The 21,354-nt window shown below is 46.1% G+C and overlaps 1 protein-coding gene across 1 annotated transcript in view; it reads left to right on the top strand.

The window, feature by feature from the left end:
• The window catches only part of rsh (Rap GTPase activating protein radish), a 473,381-nt gene that overhangs the window by 37,861 nt on the left and 414,166 nt on the right, over positions 1-21,354 (top strand). The window lies entirely within an intron of this gene.

The raw sequence follows: 21,354 nt of genomic DNA, 5'->3' as shown, positions 1-21,354 counted from the left end.
TCCGCCGATAAAAACGCGCTGAGGGCAAGGAGCAGCAGCAGTCGCTTCTGATAGCGGCCGTTTCCAAAGGCTTCAAAGCAGTCGAAAGACTCACTGATTAATAAATCCTTGGCGGTGAGGTGCTGTGGGAAAAGGACGTTGTTGTTGTTGTTGTTGTTGTCCTCTAGATAATGGCGCGTACCCACTGCGGGGGATTGGCCAAGACACAGGCGGCAACTGATAGGTGCACAAAATGTTAAACAAGAAAATAATTGTGGGGAATAAAAGGACGTTCATGGCGCGGTCTTCTTCGTAGTCTTCTTCCTTTGCCTTGCAGTGACTGAGCGAGCTGCAGGCGTTGACAGCACGCTATATGAAAATGAAAAACGTAGGTTTCTGCTTTTGTTATGTTACCGCTACCGCCCAGGCGTCTTTATTCACCTACCCACTTTTCCAGGGGTTCTATGCCCTGACTGCTGCCTTTTTTTCTTTACTTATTTTAAACCCACCATCATCAGCCTGGCTACGCCCAGTGCAGGGTAAAGGCCTCTCCCATGTCTCTGAAATCAATCCTCTCCTTTGCCAGCTGCGGCCACCGCATCCCCGCAAACTTCTTAATCTCATCCGCCCACCTAACTTTCTGCCTCCCCTTGCTACGCTTGCCTTCTCTTTGAATCCAGTCCTTTACTCTTAAGGACCAGCGATTATCTTGCCTTCGCATTACATGCCCTGCCCAAGCCCATTTCATCCTCTTGATTTATAAGCCGATGATATAACAATCTGTATTAGAGGCGGCTCCCCAGGACGTCAGCAAGACGCCCTCCAGGAAGCCGACGACTGCACCAACACCTACCTAACAAACTGCGACTATCCCTCAAGTACTATTCACTCTTAGTTCACCAGCCTGATAGTTAGCACGTCTTAGCTGTATTCGGATGTACTACACCGCTGACAACGCTGTGCCGAAAAAGGTGCTCTTCTATCTCAAGAAGCCTATTTTAAAAACTATATAAAGACTTAGCTGAAACACTCTGTATAGTAGCAGCCATTTCAGTTCCCACACCCGGAGTTGATAGGGCACAGTGATGTACATTTCGTCGATGAAAGTTATAGCGGGCCTTGGTTGCCGCTTCATCCGGGAAATGCAAAACGCAGAGCTTAAACTTAAAAAAAAAAAATACGAAGAACACTCCAGAAAGAAAAAAAAAACACTGCATTTAAAGGGGCTTTGAAAGGGCTCTAATAAAGTTGCGGTATGCCTGGGATGCTAAAGCACGTTGTTAGTGGCTATTTATTGGTAATAAAAAAAATAAAATTCAATGAAAAGATTCTTGATGGAACAGCGCAAAACATCGGGACAAGAGACAAGCGCTTGTCTCTTGTCCCGATGTTTTGCGCTGTTCCATCAAGAATGAATAACCAACATGCCCAAGCTGCTGTCCTGAATGAAAAGATGTTGCTAGCCGCGGCATCTGCCATTGAAGCCTGAAGCACCTGAACTGCGGCTAGCGGGAATAAAGGGACACGGAGAGGACAAGGAGGAGGAAAGAAAGGGGGAACGATAGCAGAAAGGAGAGGGGTAGGGTGGTAATAAACAGTTAGTACAGGGTGGTCCAAAATATGTGCGAACAGGGCTCAACGTGGCCGCACTCCGCGGCGCGCATCGAAGCTACGCGGCGCAGGCGCCCATGGGGCCCGGAGGCGGTGCTTCGTGTCGTCTTCTGCGGCCACACCGGATGCTCTGACGCGCCGCGGAGCGCGGCCACGCTGGGCCGTGTTAGCACATATTTTGGACCACCCTGTACAGATACGACGCTTCGCGAATATTGTCCAGGAAGATTTTTTTTGTAATGCGCTTTGTAGAAGCTGAGTTATCTGAACCAAAATTTGAATTTAAGCGCCTGCGCGCCTCCCTTTCCTCTCGTCACTTTTTGCACGCTGGAAGGTCGGCGCCCCTACGCCGGCCCCTCCTCCGGAGGCAGAGCTTCCTGACCGCCGCCTCTACGCGGCTTATGGGCCGCGGCTATGGTAGCTCTCCTCTGAAGGTGTTTCAGAGCCCCTTTAAAACAAATGAGTGATATCTTACCGAGATGCTGTCATGTGGTGCGCTAACAATGACAGGGCTTCACCGCAAGATGGCGCTTTCGTCGATGAAGTTCGAAAGTAAGGTGAAATTAAATATGCAGACATGGGTAGAAAGTAATAAGATACTCGAAGAACTTCAGAACAGGTTCAGTTGCGGTAGGCGATTAGATGATAGTCTGCTCTGCTAGGGTCGAAAACAGGATTCTGTGTTTAGTCTTCCTGGACATAAGCGGTGTGTGCGACAACTTGAATAGGAAATTCGTGTCGAACGTACTGCAATATTAAGGTATTGGGCATGAGATAATCTATTTACTAAAGTAAATATACCGAGATAATAAAGTTGAAATTGCATGGGAAGGGATAAGAAACATGACAACGGCCGAGGTACGCAAATGATTAAGGCAGGGTTGTCATCTATGACCGCTGCTGTTCATGCTTTATATGATAAATGTGAAAAAAAAAACTGCTACAAGAAAGTAATCTAAATTATAATCTATCCCACAGACTAGGCGGAGAGGGCACTGAGCAGCGGCTCCCCGGTTTATAGTGTGTGGACGATATTGCTTTATAAGCTGATAGCCGGGAATATTTTGAGGCTGGTTAATTCTTGTGGAGATGAAATGGGCAATCTAGGATTCACTTTTAGTGCAACAAAATCAGGTCTGATATATTCAGCGATTCCACTTATCAGGTGCTTACAATACAAGGCCATGAAATACCCACAGTGACCGAATACAGATATCTCGGAGTATGAGTAAACGAAGGACATATATACACAGAAAAGCGCGAACAGTCTGTTAGGGCGATAGGACTAGAGATGTAAAATTTCAAGAAATTTTGAATGGCATGAAAAAAACCGTTTTTTTTCAGGGTTTTTTTCATGAAAAATTGGAAATTTTGCAAAACGTGACAAAAACAGATTTATTTGCAACAGCGGAACGATCAATAATAATGCTCCGATGTTCAGTCGAATATGCAGTTATAGATGACATATTGTGAAACGAACTTGTTGTTCTATTGCACCGAGAAGATAAATAATGATTTCCACTTGAGGCAAATATGAAGATATGTCATATTTGTGGAACGAACATCTTGTTCTATTGCACCGAGAAAGGGAACGTGAAAACTGATCTACAAGTCACTCCATGAAATGAACGGCGGCGCAACAAGGACACTAACAAGAGAGGGGACACCACATGCGCACCCCTCTCTTGTTAGTGTCCTTGTTGCGCCGCCGTTCATTTCATCATGCACCAACTCGCCCCTCAGGCCATTCTTCTGAAGTCACTCCATATCGGACTCAGAGTCAGTGTCACTTAATGCGGCACTACGCGCAGCAGCATGGATTGAAGCTGTGTCCACAGCTACGTTCGACTGCACATACACAAGCTTTCGAATCCGTTCCCCTGAAAGCATGTTGCGAATCTTTGTATAAACGTGTCCGAAACGTGACCAGTTTCGTTCGCAGCTGGCGGATGATGGTGGTATCTGCAGCAGTCAGCAAGCCGGACGAGTTAGCGGCTGGTTGGTGCAAAGGCCTTGCCACCAGGTAGATGGGGCCACGTGCTTCGCTGAAGGCCCCTGTCCTGGACCAAATTCCTGCGGATGTCCTGTACTCTGCTACGTTGGAAATCAAGAAGCTAGGCTTGTATTTGGCTAAAACCGCTTACGTGCACAGCAGCCTATGTTATTTATGCCATGTGTGTAGCGCTGTAGAACTTGCAGCCATTTTGTTCTACTTCAGCCGTGAATTCAAGTATTAGTGTGTTTTTAAGTCAAGGCTGGATCTTATATCTGACCTGGCCTTCAACCCGCGCACTCGCAGCACGAACGTTTTAAAAGCACTACCTGGCACCGGCGATGACGACTGCTCTCCAATCGCTCAAGGATGCACGCTATAATGGTTTTCAAAGCAAAAACAAACATCTAAACTAAAAGCAAGCTGTCATAAAACCTTGAAATTGCATTGTGAAATTTTCGATGTTTCTTTCCATTTTTCCTCGTGTGAAAAAAACGAAAAAAATCGTTTTTTTTCCCCAAAATTGCAGTGTTTTTTTCAGGCCTTCACATCTCTAGATAGGACGAAGAGACGACGCGATAATGAAACGCAAAGCATTATGGGGGTACAAAAAGTATGAAGTACTGAGATGTATTTTGAAAGGAGTAATGGTGCCAGGGCTTACTTTTGGGAATCAGGTTTCCTGCCTGAGGACAGAGTTCAGTCGTGACTAGAAATATATCAGATAGCTGCTCGAAGATTGGCAATAGGTGCACACAGCAAAAACACAAACGACGCAGTACAAAGATACAAGGGCTGACCATCGTTCGATGCACGGGAAGCTTTAAGTGAAATATTATATCAAGAACGTTTGAAGAAATTGGACCATAACATATGGGGAGCTAAGGTGCTTAAATACTTACAGATGAAGAGATTTGACTCACCGTGGCTGTAAAAGACTAGGAAACTAACCAGTAAGTATGCAGGAAACAAGAAACGAGAAATAGAGCTTTAAGCGACCGGTAAAAAACACAGAAGGTAATAACTGGAATCATTCGATGGAAAAGAAGCGAACTGTAGAACCGTACAGAAATTGGAACAGGCAAATCGGGAAGGAGTTGTTCTATTCTGCGATAACTGATCCTGATGCCTATAAAGAACGTTAGTCCTTTTGAAGACGGCTTTACACAACTTGTTATTTTAACTTGTGCACTCTGCACTATGCTCAGCGGTGCCTGAACGAACGGTGTCCGATTATAAGTTATTATGCTCCATGATCCGAACTTTCAGGCATCGCCCCGTTTGGTCGATGTACAATTTTTGCATGAAAGAGGTACCTCAAAGACGAGGTCACACACACACTTCACGAACGGTGACCTGCGACGCACTGTGCACACAAATGGGCTGTCTTTACGCCTACTCGACAAAAATACAGTAGAACGTCCATACATTTACAATGAAATATTAGTTGCGTGACAGCACTTGTGCCAGCTACTCTTGCTGTGCCCTTCGGCCGTGTGCGCTGATTTTTGTTTTCAAGATGAACTACATCCAACTAGCCCAACTCGCTTTGCTTCTTTTTTATTGCTGTTTCTTTTTCTGCCTTTATTCATGAAGTGCAAGGAAGGAAATACGAGGATGACCCGTGAAATCCTGCGCCGATGCGGCGGTGTTGGAAAAACTGCCGGGGATTATCTCTTGGACAGTTTCATGCAAGTGGAGTGTCAAAAATCTACTGCGATGGAATGAATCGAAGCGACCCGTGCTAAAACTGCGGTGTTTGCGAGCTCCCGGGGATTTGAATGTGAGCAGGGGCCTGACTTTAGCCCGTCGGGATTAAATCGAACTCGATTTACATATCCTGAGTTCTTAATAACAATGCGGCGGTATTTGGAATGTTACCTGCCAGTGTTTCGCTACAAAGCAGTACGTGTAACTGAAATAAAATCGCGCGACTCACCGAACTTTTTCAGGGTGGTTTTGCTGCCTCCTTATAAGCGCGGCAGTGCGAGTTTAATGATCGTAAGGTGCTTAAGTTTGCGATGAAAAGTGCACAATTCTGCTGCTAAGAAGAGCCAGTGAGCGAGTTATTCTAATGGACTTATGAGTAAGAAATATTTTTGTTGTGGTAGTGTCATGCATATCCTATTAGTATCGCTGTTTTTGAGGTGGAAAATGATTTGAGTTGTTGGAGCTGGCATTACAGGTCATATAGATGTCGGCTCAAGGAATATGCGTTTGCCCTTTGCAAATAAGCATTTAGTCCGGCACGCTTGGGAGTAGGCTGATTACGGCTTGTGCAGACAACCTTTTGAAGGGAAACAGTTTTTTTTTTTTCACAGTACAGTTGTTTCGAGACATTTTGGCACACTTGGCAGCTCATGCGGGATGTCAAGGGGAGGTCTGTATTATTCCCTCCATACAAGCGGCGCTAACTGCGCAGCTGAAAGGTCACCGGATAAGCGTACGCGAAACTCCAGCTGCACAAGGGAGCAGTGATGTCGATTTCGCACATTGCGTGGCCTTGAGTCTCTCGACACAACTCTGTGCCGTTCACCGTTTGCGGCGAAGTTTACTTTCATAAAGCTGGTTTATTGCCCTAGGCTGCATTATTAACGTGGAAAACCAGGCGAGCCGTGTTGTGCGGGATCATAGATGGAAAGGATGAATACGTGTAGAGCGTTATATTGTCCGGCAAGTTATTCCGAAGCTCTCATTCCCCGAGGTTAAGCTCTTTGATGAGATGGAACAGTTCCCTACTGTGCTGTCAAAGGGGTTGGCGGCTTTATCAGAGACGTGAAGCCTGCTCTTCTGCTTGCGCTAACCGGCCGACTCGCTATCTGTCATATCGCTTGCTATCGCGATGTGACAATGCGCAGGTGCCCACCAATTCTGAGCCAGCCTTGCATAAGAAATCCTATGAGGAGTTTTATAAACATGTTCCCTATTTCGTGGCTGTGTAACTTTGCTGCATGTTGTATTTGACATGCGTGAACAGCCGTTCAATTACTCATCCGCTCTCTCGAGAACTCACTCACTCACTCACTCACTCACTCACTCACTCACTCACTCACTCACTCACTCACTCACTCACTCACTCACTCACTCACTCACTCACTCACTCACTCACTCACTCACTCACTCACTCACTCACTCACTCACTCAAACTCACTCAAACTCACTCAAACTCACTCACTCACTCTCACTCGCTCACTCGCCCACTCACTCACTCACTCGCTCGCTCGCTCGCTCGCTCACTCACTCGCCCACTCGCCCACTCGCCCGCTCACTCACTCACTCACTCACTCACTCACTCACTCACTCACTCACTCACTCACTCACTCACTCACTCACTCACTCACTCACTCACTCACTCACTCACTCAAACTCGCTCACTCACTCACTCACTCACTCACTCACTCACTCACTCACTCACTCACTCACTCACTCACTCACTCACTAACTAACTCACTCACTCACTCACTCACTCACTCACTCACTCACTCAAACTCACTCGCTCACTCACTCGCTCAAACTCACTCGCTCGCTCAAACTCACTCGCTCGCTCACTCACTCACTCGCTCACTCACTCACTCACTCACTCACTCACTCACTCACTCACTCACTCACTCACTCACTCACTCACTCACTCACTCACTCACTCACTCGCTCACTCACTCAAACTCACTCAAACTCACTCAAACTCGCTCGCCCACTCGCTCGCCCACTCGCTCGCCCACTCACTCACTCACTCACTCACTCACTCACTCACTCACTCACTCACTCACTCACTCACTCACTCACTCACTCACTCACTCACTCACTCACTCACTCACTCACTCACTCACTCGCTCGCCCACTCTCTCGCCCACTCTCTCGGCCACTCACTCACTCACTCGCTCGCCCACTCTCTCGCCCACTCTCTCGGCCACTCGCTCGCCCACTCGCTCGCCCACTCACTCGCTCGCTCACTCGCTCGCTAACTCACTCACTCACTCACTCACTCGCCGACTCGCCCACTCACTCACTCGCCCACTCACTCACTCACTCACTCACTCGTTCACTCACTCAAACTCACTCAAACTCGCTCGCCCACTCGCTCGCCCACTCACTCACTCACTCACTCACTCACTCACTCACTCACTCACTCACTCACTCACTCACTCACTCACTCACTCACTCACTCACTCGCTCGCCCACTCTCTCGCCCACTCTCTCGGCCACTCACTCACTCACTCGCTCGCCCACTCTCTCGCCCACTCTCTCGGCCACTCGCTCGCCCACTCGCTCGCCCACTCACTCGCTCGCTCACTCACTCACTCACTCACTCACTCACTCACTCACTCACTCACTCACTCACTCACTAACTCGCCGACTCGCCCACTCACTCACTCGCCCACTCACTCACTCACTCACTCACTCACTCGTCCACTCACTCACTCACTCGCTCACTCACTCAAACTCACTCAAACTCGCTCGCCCACTCGCTCGCCCACTCACTCACTCACTCGCTCGCCCACTCACTCACTCACTCACTCACTCACTCACTCACTCACTCACTCGCTCGCCCACTCTCTCGCCCACTCTCTCGGCCACTCACTCACTCACTCGCTCGCCCACTCTCTCGCCCACTCTCTCGGCCACTCGCTCGCCCACTCTCTCGCCCACTCTCTCGGCCACTCGCTCGCCCACTCGCTCGCCCACTCACTCGCTCGCCCACTCACTCACTCGCTCGCTCGCTCACTCACTCACTCACTCACTCACTCACTCACTCACTCACTCACTCACTCACTCACTCACTCACTCACTCACTCACTCACTCACTCGCCCATTCACTCACTCACTCACTCACTCAAACTCACTCAAACTCGCTCGCCCACTCGCTCGCCCACTCACTCACTCACTCACTCACTCGCTCGCCCACTCTCTCGCCCACTCTCTCGGCCACTCACTCACTCACTCGCTCGCCCACTCTCTCGCCCACTCTCTCGGCCACTCGCTCGCCCACTCACTCACTCGCTCACTCACTCACTCACTCACTCACTCACTCACTCACTCACTCACTCACTCACTCACTCGCCCACTCACTCACTCGCCCACTCACTCACTCGCTCGCCCACTCACTCACTCGCTCGCCCACTCACTCACTCACTCTCTCGCCCACTCGCTCACTCACTCACTCACTCACTCACTCACTCACTCACTCACTCACTCACTCACTCACTCACTCACTCACTCACTCACTCACTCACTCACTCACTCACTCACTCACTCACTCACTCACTCACTCACTCACTCACTCACTCACTCACTCACTCACTCACTCACTCACTCACTCACTCACTCGCTCGCCCACTCTCTCGGCCACTCTCTCGGCCACCAATGCTTCGCTGAACGATAGACAAGTGTGCAAGTTCATGTGGAGGTTGAAGTTGAAATGAGAACAATGCCCTTCTTCATGGCTGATACTGCAACTTATAAAAACCGTGTTAGTGTTCCGGTCTGTGAGCTTCCCAGTTGGCTCGAACTGGCTGACCATGTTTCAACATACGTTAACGAGAGTGGAAAAGCGCCGCCATCTCTCGCATCGCGCTGCGGTACCGAAAGCCGCTATACAGGGTGTTTCACCTGAAGCTTTTGCACTATTTTTGAAAGTAGGAACTTTGAGTTAGAAAAGCGCTTTATTCGGCACACCATTGGCGGCGGTGTAATACATCAGAATACAGCTAAAACCTGCTAAATGGCAGTATGGCTAGCACTGAAGAGTGAACTTTTTTACTATTAATGATAGGTTGCTTAATTATTGGGCCACCGCGGTGGCTCAGTGGTTAGCGCGCTCGGCTGCTGACCCGAAAGATGCGGGTTCGATCCCGACGGCGGCGGCCGAATTTCGGTGCAGTCGAAATTCTAGAGGCCCGTGTACTGTGCGATGTCAGTGCACGTTAAAGAACAGGTGGTCGAAACTTCAGGACCCCTCCACTGCGGCGTCCCTCATAGCCCGAGTCGCTTTGGGACATTAAACACCAATGATCAACCTTAATTAATGAGAAGCGTGTAGCCCACCGCAAGTAATATGCATATCAGTTTTTAGAATTTATAAAACCCGGTTACCGTCGGCGCTTTGAATCAACAATCTACAAGCGCTTTCGAGAAGCTTGCAAGCAAAGCAACCTCTGCAGTGCACGTAACTGGTCGAAATAGCCAGAAATTGTTAGACCACAGCGTCGAGGGGAACCGCGTTTTCGAAATTCTAAAAACTGATATGGATGTTACTGACGGTGAGTGACACGGCTCTCTATAATTAAGGAGCCTAACAGTAATAGTTACAAAGTTAAGTATACAATATTAGTTAACCAGCCTACTAGTTAGCACGTCTTAGACTGCTGGAAACGCTATGCCGAAAAAAAGCGCTCTTCCAGCTGAAAAAGCCTGTTTTTAAATAAATGTGCGAAGTCTTAGATGAAACACCCTGCATATGCATTGTTCATTAGCATCGTGCTTACCTATGGCATCTCAGTCTTTGTATTTGGAGGCCTAGGTTTCTATTTGAGGTGTAACAAGGTAACAGAGATTTGATATAGAATGCTTTTTTTTTTCAAGAGCGTGCCTAATAAGTGCCCTGTCTTGAAAAATACTGCCATTCTCAGGTTGCGGAATTCAGAAGGATGCATTATTACCCTTTTTTCAAGGAATTATCGGCTTACTAACAAATGGTCGAGGCGCTGAGCGAACGTTGAAATGAGAGATTTGAACAGTTCATATAATCGAGCAGAAAGATAAAGGACGCGGTTACCTGATATCCTAGCGTAAAATACAATAATACTTGAAGAAAAAAAGCGCGCGAGCTATGGAGAAAGTCGCAAACTTCTTGAGTACCAACGCAAATGTTGATATTTTGATATTTTGTCGCCTCTATAAACAGAACAGTGAAGTGAAAGAGGAAAAAAGATGCGTGTTGAAGGATGCGTTTTCATATGCCTCTTATCTTTATGTTCAGATTTTTCGACGATCCAGAATATTTTCCCACTACTATAATATTTCAGCACTAAGGAAAAGATCTTACGTTTGCTTCTAGCTCCAAAATAAAATCAAGTAGCTTCGTAAGCATTTTTGCTGTGTTTTCGTGTCCTCTGCTACAAACAAAGCGTTCCGCCGCGGCACAGTGTGGGCGCGCAGCCACGAGCCCTGAGCAAAACACCAGCGCTGTCACTGCGGCTGCCTCTGCAGGAAGCAGCCCAAACAACCGGAGAAAGACCTCGCGTCTTGTCTCGAAAAAACGCTGTTTGTGTGCCTCTGTTCAAAGAAGATGCCGACTCAGAAGAAGCCGAATCACAGACTCATTCAGCGCTGGCGTGACGACACCTTCCCGACGGCGGGAAGAAAAGGGTCGTAAGGGACTTCGAATAACAGGTGCAGGAGCCGTAATGGGTGCGCCGCATTTCCCGCTCTTTTTGGGTCGTTGTTAACAGACCGGATACCGCTGTGCATATAGTGCTGCCCGCGGAGCTCTTCCCAATGTTGTGCGTATTTCGCAACTCGATCCCTTGGTTCGCATTCACAGCCCGTTTCTGTGCTTTTTCTCCCGTTTTTTTTTTCCTTATTGCCCTTTCTTACGCTACCCCTTTGTCCTTTGCGTTTACGTCCGGCACTCACGAGCAGTGGAAAGACCTGACGGGTGCTGCTACAGCACAAGAACAGCAGAGTGCGACTCTAGTGCGTGCGTGAATAGTGTGATCCGAAGGAACGATTGAGAGTGCGATGCTGCTGTGGAAGCAGCATCGTGGGCTCGCCTAAGCTGGGTTAGCGGGCTGAGTGCCCCCTATGCCGCCCCTTTGTTTTTCGGAGAAGACGAAGGCGCGCGCATTAAACACCTAGCTCGCACTACTATAAGGGGCAAGGAGCATTTCCGTTTTTAGTTCCCGTTCTTTGGGACATGATGGTTTTTTCTGACACAGTTAATCATATAACGGTTATGGTTCTCCCTCTATTGGCATCGCTCTTCCGTCGGAGGGTGCTTTCCTTTTCATTGACGAGTTCAGCTAAGGTGGTTGTTACTGCAAGTTACCGTTCCGGTCTTGTGCCAAGTGGCCTAGAGGCTGAAACTAGCCTTGTGCCTATGGCGATTGCAGCTGGGTAATTCCTTTCTCAATAGCTATTAAGCACCTGACGGTGTTCTCAATTTGGCTTTGGTCGAATAGTCACGGAAAGAAAATATAGCCTAGATGAGTGAACTAGTATTAATAAGACTTATAATGTTCTGCCTGCGCCTTCACTTGCCGTTGCATCTTTCTGCGCTCAGAAAAAAGAAAACACCGCTTTGTGACGCTTCGTTCCAGTTATGTCTTCTGTACAGTCAGGCCGGAATGAGACACGAATACGCATATGCCGTACTTTTTCACTTTGTAGCGGGATATTCTTGTACAACCAGTTTACGGATATTTATGTCAGTAGACATTTTACCCTTAAAGGAATATAGCCACCTAATTTTGGCAACGCTACTATGCATGACTCGCCATGTGGCATTCGCCTACGGCGGCTAAACAATCTATAATCGAATTTTTTCTGTCATGCCGTTTCTGTTTCGCTTTCAGCAGCCGAACGATGGTTTTGACGTTAAAGTGTGGTTATATGTAACCCGAGAAGAACTCTAGTTTGGGCTAGTTTACATCTGGGATGATGATAAAGAAGCCAGAGTGGCCGTGGGAAAGAAACCTGCCATCCGAAGGGGAAAAAACTGAGTAACCATGAAACGCCCCCCGCCTTAGACATACTGAACATAAACGCTAGAGCCGCCGCGGTGGCTCAGTGGTTATGGTGCTCGGCTGCTGACCCAAAAGACGCGGGTTCGATCCCGGCCGCGGCGGCTAGAATTTCTTTGGAGGAGAAATTCTAGAGGCCCGTGTACTGTGCGATGTCACTGCACGTTAAAGAACCCCAGGTGGTCGAAATTTCCGGAACCCTTCACTACGGCGTCTCTCATAGCCTCAGTCGCTTTGGGACGTTAAACCCCATAAACCAAAACCAAAGCAAACCTTCCTTTATTTAGGAACAATGTATCGACCCCCTAATGCTACCCACGACACCTTATATGCGATAACAAAATATATGAAAAACCACTTCACGCATACAACAAAAATAATCCTTACGGGAGATTTTAACCTTGCTAGCATAGCTTGGGACTCCCCTGATAATGAAATTGCTGGTACCGCTCATGCAGATACGCTGCTTGACCTAAGTTTTAATTTCGGCCTTAGACAGCTCATTCGGGAGCCAACACGTGTTACTGCAAAAAGCAGGAATGTACTGGACTTGGTGTTTGTGAGTGATAATATCCCAGAGGGCAGTGTTTCATGGGAAGTTGTCGACGGCATATCGGACCACAGAGCGACAAAATGTTCATTACTGTTGGGCGCGCCACCGCCAACCGAAAAACAGAGTGTACGAATTTTAGACTGGGAAAACGCCGACGATGTCAGCGTTCCCGATTACCTGGACGAATCTTATTCCACATTTAGTTCTAACGCCAATGATTCTACAGTTTCAGTACATAGATTATGGTCAACCTTTGAAAGAATCATCAAGCACTGCTTATCAAAATATATCCCCACAAAGATCAAGCCAGTACACAAGAAAAATCCGTGAATAACAAGAAAAACAATACATTTAAAACGAAAGACTGCAAGACTTAGGAAACTGAGAAATAAAATGTCGCTACCTGGCTACATTGTTAAAATGCGCGAACTCTCCTATGCGCTAAAGTCAGCTGTAAAAAAGGCCAAAGACGAATACATGAATGTTACCTTAAGCAAATTTATCAAAGAATCTCCTTCTAAGTTCTGGCAATACCTTAATTCCAAGCCCAGTTAAACCAGTAATCCACCCCCGACTGAAGCTATCGCTAAGGCTACAGCATTCAATGATTACTTTATCTCGGTATTTACACACGACAACGGAAAAAAACCGAACCTGAAATCTTTTCCGAGCAACTCACCAAAACTGGACGATTCAATCTTAACGGAATCGGGCATTTTTTCCCTCATACTTCAAATAGATCCTAAAAAATCTAGTGGCCCTGACAACATACCAAATGCGTTTTTCAGGCGTTACGCAGAATGGATATCAAAATTCTTGCTCCTAATTTTTGCAAAATCATTGCTAACAGGCGAAGCTCCGGAGAAATGAAAAATTGCTAAAGTTATTCCTATACATAAATCAGGTGACCCCAACAATGCATCAAATTACCGGCCAATCTCCCTTGCCTGCAAAATCCTCGAGCATCTAATTCTCAAGCACATTGTATCATTTGTTGAAGAAAATAACTTAATTGTTCCTAACCAGCATGGATTTAGAAAAGGTTTGTCTACGATCACTCAAATGATTGAGACAGTTCACGACCTAGCGCTAACAATGGATAAAAATGGCCAGACCGATATCATATTTTTAGACCTGTCCAAAGCCTTCGATCGAGTTTCCCATCCTAAGCTCCTACAGAAACTTATCCATTACCTCGGGGACAATATGATCACCAAATGGTTGAAAAGTTATCTTACAGGGAGACGGCAATATGTACATTACAAAGAACATTCTTCGAACTGCGGCGATGTGTTGTCTGGCGTCCCACAGGGTGCCGTTCTAGCACCAATCCTATTCCTTCTTTTCATCAATGATCTGCACGATAGCACTGACGTAACAATAAGAATGTTTGCAGACGACTGCATCATCTACAAAGAAATAACCTGCCGTGACGACCAGACAACTTTAAACAGTGCGCTTGATAACATGACATAATGGTGTCAAACATGGCAGATGGGAATTAACGTAGAAAAAACGGTTTGTGTGACAGTGACGAATAAGAAAGTACCCATGAACTTCCCATATTATCTACAAGGACAGATGCTAAGGAACATGCAAAAGTATAAATGCCTAGGTATCATAATTTCATCAGACTTAAAATGAAACAAACAGGTAACATGTATCGCTAATAAAGCAATGGCAGCTCTCTACTCGCTCAAGCGCTCGCTTAGATCTGCATCAGTCGATACTAAGCGCCTAGCATACACGTCACTTGTCCGCTCTATACTGGAGTATGGAATAATATGTTGGTTCCCCTTCCTCAAAGAGAACATAATAAAACTGGAGCGTGTTCAAAGGAAAGCGGTTAGATTCATTTTTAACAAGTAACGCCGTCATGACTCACCTACAGAACTATTAAGGCAAGCCAACCTTCCTTCCATACAAAGTCGAGCCAGACTACTGCGCCTCAAGTTTCTTTTCCTTCTTTTTAATGGCTGCATGAAAATCGATACAAGTACTTACTGGAATCAAGTACACGTAGCACCAGAACAAAACATGCTAAACGTTTAACTGAACACAGATTCCACAACGACATATTCCGATACTCATTTTTCCCACAAGCGATCCGTGAGTGGAACAGCTTGGCTAGCGATGCAGTCAATTGCGCATCACTCGAAACTTTCATCGCTTACATATCAAGCAATGCTGTATAGTTTAGACCAGGACGCATGCGCGCTATGTTGTTCTTGATTTCGTTGTCTGTTTGTTTGTTTGATATTTGTCAAAAGATGATGCGTCTTATCATTTGCTTCTTGAATATGTACTCACTTTTTAGCTTTTTGTCTCTGTTTTCGTGTGCTAAATATTCTAACCTATCATTTACTCCTCTTTATTGCAATTTTTAGCGTTTGTATAAACCAAGATAGAATGCACATCTACTGCCTCATCAGTTCAAATTGCTTATGACCGTGCCTACTTGAAGTTTGTTGCTTTCAATGTGTAATGTGTCCCTTTCCTGCAACGGCCTCAAATGTGAGGCTGGCAGTATGTTCAAATAAATAAATAAATTAAATAGTTGGTTCATGATTCAGGAGGAAAACGGCGCAAAAAAACGTGGACCAAAGAGAGAAACACGACAGGACCAGCGCCAACTTGCAACTGAATTTTATTTCGCACCAAACTCGCCTTTATGTAAGCCAACACGCCGTAACATCCGTGTAATCACGCACAGGCAGTAGAAAAGATCACTGTAAGATATCTAACACATGAAGAGCGATAACAACCACGTAACATACCACGTAAAAAAAAAAGGATGGAATGGATGAAGAGTGCAAACCTTAAAATTGGAAACGAACAACCAGCAGCCACATGAATGATAACCGATGACCAACCAGAAACACGAAAAAAGATGGACGCGGAGCTGAGACCAAAGTCAGCGTCAAAGGAATAAAAACGAGAAAAAAAATTGGAAACGAACAACCAGCAGCCATATGAATGATAACCGATGACCAACCAGAAACACGAAAAAAGATGGACGCGGAGCTGAGACCAAAGTCAGCGTCAAAGGAATAAAAACGAGAAAAAAATTGGAAACGAACAACCAGCAGCCATATGAATGATAACCGATGACCAACCAGAAACACGAAAAAAGATGGACGCGGAGCTGAGACCAAAGTCAGCGTCAAAGGAATAAAAACGAGAAAAAAATTGGAAACGAACAACCAGCAGCCATATGAATGATAACCGATGACCAACCAGAAACACGAAAAAAGATGGACGCGGAGCTGAGACCAAAGTCAGCGTCAAAGGAATAAAAACGAGAAAAAAATTGGAAACGAACAACCAGCAGCCATATGAATGATAACCGATGACCAACAAGAAACATGAAAGAGGGGTGAACGCGGAGCTCAGACCAAGGTCAGCGTCAAGGGTGTAAAAAAAAAAAAACGAGAACATAAATCCGCACTAACAACCGCACATCGTCAAAAAAATTGTCAAAAAATTGCACCCAATTCCAAAGAGAAGAGCGTGCACAACAAAACAAAACGAAGAACCTACAAAAAACTTTCTAGAAAAGTGTACTCCTCGTTGCTAAGCGTAATGGATGGCTTGCTGACGCATCTGTTCCCTTCGTTACTGATGTAAAAGGCTTCGACCACCTCTCTCTCAAATCTGTCCTTCCCACTCCTCAAAAAGATAGTTTTCTCGAACTCCGGACAGCAACTCCTGCAGGCTTTGCAGTGATCCACTAGGAAGCTTCCTTCGTTATTACGCGGATTCCGGCAGTGCTCGCTGGCGCGCTCATTAAAACACCGACCAGTTTGGCCAATATAGCTGAGCCCGCAACTTAAGGGAATCTGGTAAACAACCCGCGTCCTGCACCGTGTGAACTTGTTTTGATGTTTCACAGTACAAGCCGGTTGTTTTTTTCCGTTAGTCATGGTGCAAAGCTTAGAAAGTTTGCAGGGGGCTGAAAATGCGACCTGAACATTATGTCTGCCTGCTACTTTTTAAAAAGTAGCAGGCAAAAAAGTAGCAGGCAGACATAATGTTCAGGTCGCATTTTCAGCCCCCTGCAAACTTTCTAAGCTTTGCGCCATGACTAACGGAAAAAAACAACCGGCTTGTACTGTGAAACATCAAAACAAGTTCACACGGTGCAGGACGCGGGTTGTTTACCAGATTCCCTTAAGTTGCGGGCTCAGCTACATTGGCCAAACTGGTCGGTGTTTTAATGAGCGCGCCAGCGAGCACTGCCGGAATCCGCGTAATAACGAAGGAAGCTTCCTAGTGGATCACTGCAAAGCCTGCAGGAGTTGCTGTCCGGAGTTCGAGAAAACTATCTTTTTGAGGAGTGGGAAGGACAGATTTGAGAGAGAGGTGGTCGAAGCCTTTTACATCAGGAACGAAGGGAACAGATGCGTCAGCAAGCCATCCATTACGCTTAGCAACGAGGAGTACACTTTTCTAGAAAGTTTTTTGTAGGTTCTTCGTTTTGTTTTGTTGTGCACGCTCTTCCCTTTGGAATTGGGTGCAATTTTTTGACAATTTTTTTGACGATGTGCGGTTGTTAGCGCGGATTTATGTTCTCGTTTTTTTTTTTACACCTTTGACGCTGACCTTGGTCTGAACTCCGCGTTCACCCCTCTTTCATGTTTCTTCTTGGTCATCGGTTATCATTCATTTCATATGGCTGCTGGTTGTTCGTTTTCAATTTTTTTCTCGTTTTTATTCCTTTGACGCTGACTTTGGTCTCAGCTCCGCGTCCATCTTTTTTCGTGTTTCTGGTTGGTCATCGGTTATCATTCATTTGGCTGCTGGTTGTTCGTTTCCAATTTTAAGGTTTGCACTCTTCATCCATTTCATCCTTTTTTTTTTACTTGGTATGCTACGTGGTTGCTATCGCTCTTCATGTGTTAGATATCTTACAGTGATCTTTTCTACTGCCTGTGCGTGATTACACGGATGTTACGGCGTGCTGGCTTACATAAAGGCGGGTTTGGTGCGAAATAAAATTAAGTTGCAAGTTGGCGCTGGTCCTGTCGGGTTTGTCTCTTTTGTCCACGTTTTTTTGCGCCGTTTTCCTCCTGAATATGTCACCCGAGACGTGGAAAAACTGTGATATAATCGCTCCTTCATCGTTTTAGTTCACTACAGTGCTGAAGGCAGCCTTCTTCAAGATCCGGAATGACAACGAATGTATACATAGGAGCACCGACTATATTGCAGTTTTTCATGAATCACGTGACCTATAACCACTCTTTTACATCACAGTCGCCGTTCGACTGTTGAAACCGAAACAGCAGGAGAAAGAAATTCGATTATTAATTATTCAGCGGTCGTAGGAAAATACCACGTGGTAACACGCGTATAAGAATGCCTTGGTAAAATATTTAGGGGAATCCCCCTAAGTGGAGTAGGTTTGTAACAAGGTAGTAATTACTAATTGACATCCACCCAAGCGCAGCCGTACGGCTACAAAGGAAAGCTAGAAACTTCGCAGTTAAAGAAAAATTCGTCCTGGTCCGGGGTTCGAACCCTGGACCACCGCTTCACCGGAGCAGCCGCTCTTCCAGTTGAGCTAACCGGGACGAAAACCTTATGGTATAGGCGAGAGCGAATTGATCAATAACTCGAAGTGGGAACAGTGTTGGTCAAATGTTTAGGGGAATCCCCCTAGGTGGAGTAGATTTGTAATAAGGGAGTAATTACTCATTGACATCCACCCAAGCGCAGCCATACGGCTACAAAGCTACGGCTACGGCTAGATAGCTTTCCTTTGTAGCCGTATGGCTGCGCTTGGATGGATGTCAATGAGTAATTACTCCCTTATTATAAGAAAGCCTTGCGCCTCATTACAAAGAATTTTGAAAGCACGCACCTAAAAGTTAGGTGTCTATATTCCTTTAAACATGAATCACGTTAGCTATGCACTGCAGCTGAAAGCACACACGTAAAATATTTTGTTTCGTTGACGGGCACTGTTTGCGTTTCATTATGGCCTTACTGCACATATGCAGTGTGGTTCATGTAACTTGAGGTAAGAATAAAAAAAAAAAGCGTGCACCGGGGCTGGGTGAGGCCGACATATTATATCCCGTCGTGTGACACTGCTCCGAGTATTTTTTTATATTCAGCTTAATTAGTTAATTAGCTAAGTTAATTATGCAGAATTTGTAATCTTCACGTTAGGGTCAATTGCGTTTAGTTAGGTTGTTACGAAGACTACGAAACGTCGGTGGAAAAAATGGCCACAGCTGACGCAGGACTAGCTTAATTGGAAGTTAATGGTACAAGCCTTTTTCCTGCCATGGACGCAGTTAGCCTGGCGACGAAAGCCGCTGTAGAAATACTTTGTGCTTGGAAGGGAGTGTAGGGAGAGAACTGCCCAAGGAAAAAATGTGGAATAAAAACGTTTACGTAAAGAAAAAATGCTCGCGACGAAATCTGGTTATAGAACACTTTGTAAGTTGATGTAGTTTTAGGCTGGTCAGTATGGCCGGTGTCTCGATGAAAAGCAAACCAAAACTTTAAGACATGCCATTGCTGTGAAGGGTGCACCGCAAGGAACCAAACTTGCTTGGGGCTTAATTAGGTGTTTAATTAGGTGTCTTCGTTTTAACCTGTTAAGAAAGTTCATTGTCAGCGTTAATAAATCTGTATTTCTCAGGCCTTTGTGCTACTGTGACCGTGCACTAAAATGTTGCAGCTGTAAGGGTAGCAGTTCTTTCTTTGTGATCTTTCTCCCTATTCTGTTCTTCGGGTCTCTAAGCCTTCAGAAACATACTACAATGCGTTATGAATCAACATAGTGAAGCAAATATGCATTTAAATTTATATTACAAATAACCTCATTACGAAGGGCGAGAAGCTTGGGAGATATTTAATCACTGGGCTCATGAAGCTCATTTAGACAAACGATTCAACATGGAAGGTTGCTCAAAGTGCCCCTATTGCTAAGAAATTCTTGAAATAAGGTGACTACATAGTAGAACGGTCACTGCTCAGTCACCTCCAATGGAACAGAGGCCACAAAACTAACGTGTTTTTTTAATTAACTGTTTAAGACACCCCTGTGTTGTGATGGTGTAAGAGACTGTACGCCGGGTCTGGCGAGGTTAAACTGGCAATGGTTTCTTTCTTCTATACACGCTGGGCACTCCCCTTATTCAATGCCCTTCTGGGCCCTGTAAGGTATTGTGAATAAATAAATAAAACGTGCTGTGCTTTTTAAGGTTAACCCGATTGTAATAGTACGGATGGGTGGCTACACAACCGAATCACATTGTGGTAGCAACAGATGCCCATTGATTCTCCTTCACGCGGCCCGAGACACTCGCTATTGTTTGCCGCTACCCCAGCGGATATCTTCGGCAAACTACGAGCAAACTGAATGAGGGCGAAACAGTTCTCTTCGAATGCGTCTTGGCGTTTTGAAAGTAGCCTTTTGCTCGGGAACTCAAGCGAAAGCCGTGTGGAGTCTAAAGCTTTTTACCCCCACCTGCCATTGCATGAGCGCAGCCGAGTATGGGGAAACGGATGTTGAAACTGTGTCGCTATATCAGGCACCGCTTACGACCATTAGGCTGACTACGCGGTCAATATACCTACTCCCTAGATTTACAGCAGATGAAAGAATTCGAAGCTCATCGTTTTTTCTCTCTCGGTCATCTCTATACCCCGAGATACCGAGACGAAGCAAGGAAGAAAAGAGATGGGCACAGACGTACAATGGCAGCTCGTAAGCCCAGAGTCGGATACCGCCTCGCATTAGCGCGGAGCGCCCAGCATCGATCGGCAAGCAAAAGCAGGAAGCGGCGACGAAGACACGATTGACGCCTTGAGGACTCACAGCGTGCTAATTAGGCCGCATTGAGACCGTGATAATTAGGCGGCCCAGGCTTTCGTCGAGGTTTAAAGGCGCCGAGGGACCAGACCCGGGAATCGAAGCGGACTATATAGCCTACGCGTTTCGTTTTCGCGGCGGCTTCTTGTAAAGAAGGCAAGTATCGATGTGGTTTTTGTTATTTTTTTCGTGACTTTCTAGGCAGTGCAGAATGACATGTTTCTGGGCTATTTGGTAGGATTCCATTTGGGGCAGGCCAGCTTGAACAATGGGACACGGACGTAGAGAGGCAAACAGGGCACATCACTGTAGTGGTGTGTCATATTTGTTTCTATTCTTATGTATCCCATCGTTTAAGCAGGCCTACCTAAATGGAGTCTCCAGACTCATGTCGGTTTTGGACTCTGGTAACAATGTTGCGCCGTCTTCTGTCTCAAATGTCCTCAGTTCTACGAGTGCTGCCTTCACATTGCAGTGCTGAACATGGCGTCGGCAGTCGCGATGCTTGTGAAAATGTCGGTGTGTGTAGAAAAGGCCGTTTGTATACATCAGTGTGTATTTTACCTCGTTTGAGCCTAAGAGCCACCCCTCTAAATAAACATGCTTTCCCTCCCTCACTCCGTTTAAAGCGAGACAACTAACATACACAAAG

Source organism: Amblyomma mixtum, chromosome 6 (assembly GCF_055824585.1).
Source record: "Amblyomma mixtum isolate Tamu chromosome 6, ASM5582458v1, whole genome shotgun sequence".
NCBI lineage: Eukaryota > Metazoa > Arthropoda > Arachnida > Ixodida > Ixodidae > Amblyomma > Amblyomma mixtum.
Note: the sequence above shows the minus strand (reverse complement) of the source record. Positions and strands in the feature narration are given on the sequence as shown.